Genomic DNA, 2,500 nt, shown 5'->3' with positions numbered 1-2,500 from the left:
GCCGGGTGAGTTTCCCCGTGTTGAGTCAAATTAAGCCGCAGGCTCCACTCCTGGTGGTGCCCTTCCGTCAATTCCTTTAAGTTTCAGCTTTGCAACCATACTTCCCCCGGAACCCAAAGACTTTGGTTTCCCGGAAGCTGCCGGAAAGGTCGTCATGGTAACGCCTCCCGATCGCTAGTTGGCATCGTTTATAGTCAGAACTAGGACGGTATCTGATCGTCTTCGAACCTCTGACTTTCGCTCTTGATTAAAGAAAACATTCTTGGCGAATGCTTTCGCAGTAGCTCGTCTTCCGCCGATCCAAGAATTTCACCTCTAACGGCAGAGTACGGACGCCCCCGTCTGTCCCTCTTAATCATTACCTCGTGCTCCGAAAACCAACAAAATAGAACCGAGGTCCTATTCCATTATTCCATGCAACACTATGCAGGCGAACAGCCTGCTTTGAACACTCTAATTTTTTCAAAGTAAACTTATCGGCCACCGCCGACACTCAGTCAAGAGCACCGACGGAGAACCGAAGGTGAGGCGAACGCAACCAGTGACACGCCTTGCGACGGACCGGCGGCGCTCGCCCAAAATCCAACTACGAGCTTTTCAACCGCAACAACTTTAGCATACACTGTTGGAGCTGGAATTACCGCGGCTGCTGGCACCAGACTTGCCCTCCAATGGATACTCGTTAAGAGTTTGCGTTTTTTCTTTGCTCGCCCTCTCTCGGGCTCGATCCATTCAGTTTCGCACAAACAAGAGCTCTGCCGGCCGCCTGCAGCGGTGCCTAAAACCCGGGCATAACAATGCGACCGTTCTGCTAGGCCGACAAGCGCTCAAGCCAGACGCTCGATCGAACGCCCCCTACATATTAGTCGAGACAACGGCTCGCTCATTAGCATCGCGTTTGTACTTTAACTTTTTTTGGCTCGGCTTCTTTCGACGCCGATGCCGGCGACGCAGCACACTCTCGCCCGCCAGCCACCGAGAAAAGGGTGCGCTCCGACCGGCCCCGCACCGCTCTTTCTTGGCTCATTCGAAATTACTGTCTTTCGCTCTGACATGCCTTACCTAGGGTTAGGTTAGTATGCTTGCACGTTTGTACTTTAACTTTTTTCGGCTCGGCTTCTTTCGACGCCGATGCCGGCGACGCAGCACTCTCTCGCCCGCCAGCCACCGAGAAAAGGGTGCGCTCCGACCGGCCCAGCACCGCTCTTTCTTGGCTCATTCGAAATTACTGTCTTTCGCTCTGACATCCCTTACCTAGGGTTAGGTTAGTATGCTTGCACGTTTGTACTTTAACTTTTTTTGGCTCGGCTTCTTTCGACGCCGATGCCGGCGACGCAGCACTCTCTCGCCCGCCAGCCACCGAGAAAAGGGTGCGCTCCGACCGGCCCCGCACCGCTCTTTCTTGGCTCATTCGAAATTACTGTCTTTCGCTCTGACATCCCTTACCTAGGGTTAGGTTAGTATGCTTGCACGTTTGTACTTTAACTTTTTTTGGCTCGGCTTCTTTCGACGCCGATGCCGACGACGCAGCACTCTCTCGCCCGCCAGCCACCGAGAAAAGGGTGCGCTCCGACCGGCCCCGCACCGCTCTTTCTTGGCTCATTCGAAATTACTGTCTTTCGCTCTGACATCCCTTACCTAGGGTTAGGTTAGTATGCTTGCACGTTTGTACTTTAACTTTTTTTGGCTCGGCTTCTTTCGACGCCGATGCCGGCGACGCAGCACTCTCTCGCCCGCCAGCCACCGAGAAAAGGGTGCGCTCCGACCGGCCCCGCACCGCTCTTTCTTGGCTCATTCGAAATTACTGTCTTTCGCTCTGACATCCCTTACCTAGGGTTAGGTTAGTATGCTTGCACGTTTGTACTTTAACTTTTTTTGGCTCGGCTTCTTTCGACGCCGATGCCGGCGACGCAGCACTCTCTCGCCCGCCAGCCACCGAGAAAAGGGTGCGCTCCGACCGGCCCCGCACCGCTCTTTCTTGGCTCATTCGAAATTACTGTCTTTCGCTCTGACATGCCTTACCTAGGGTTAGGTTAGTATGCTTGCACGTTTGTACTTTAACTTTTTTTGGCTCGGCTTCTTTCGACGCCGATGCCGGCGACGCAGCACTCTCTCGCCCGCCAGCCACCGAGAAGAGGGTGCGCTCCGACCGGCCCCGCACCGCTCTTTCTTGGCTCATTCGAAATTACTGTCTTTCGCTCTGACATCCCTTACCTAGGGTTAGGTTAGTATGCTTGCACGTTTGTACTTTAACTTTTTTTGGCTCGGCTTCTTTCGACGCCGATGCCGGCGACGCAGCACTCTCTCGCCCGCCAGCCACCGAGAAAAGGGTGCGCTCCGACCGGCCCCGCACCGCTCTTTCTTGGCTCATTCGAAATTACTGTCTTTCGCTCTGACATCCCTTACCTAGGGTTAGGTTAGTATGCTTGCACGTTTGTACTTTAACTTTTTTTGGCTCGGCTTCTTTCGACGCCGATGCCGACGACGCAGCACTCTCTCG

The 2,500-nt window shown here is 54.2% G+C and overlaps 1 pseudogene; it reads right to left on the bottom strand.

Annotated features, from left to right (window-relative positions):
- The window catches only part of LOC144425346 (small subunit ribosomal RNA), a 1,368-nt pseudogene extending 592 nt beyond the window's left edge, over positions 1-776 (bottom strand).
- Between the last annotated feature and the right edge of the window lie 1,724 nt (positions 777-2,500).

This window comes from Styela clava, chromosome 7, assembly GCF_964204865.1.
Source record: "Styela clava chromosome 7, kaStyClav1.hap1.2, whole genome shotgun sequence".
Classification (NCBI taxonomy): Eukaryota; Metazoa; Chordata; class Ascidiacea; order Stolidobranchia; family Styelidae; genus Styela; species Styela clava.
This window is presented reverse-complemented; position numbering and strand designations above follow the sequence as displayed.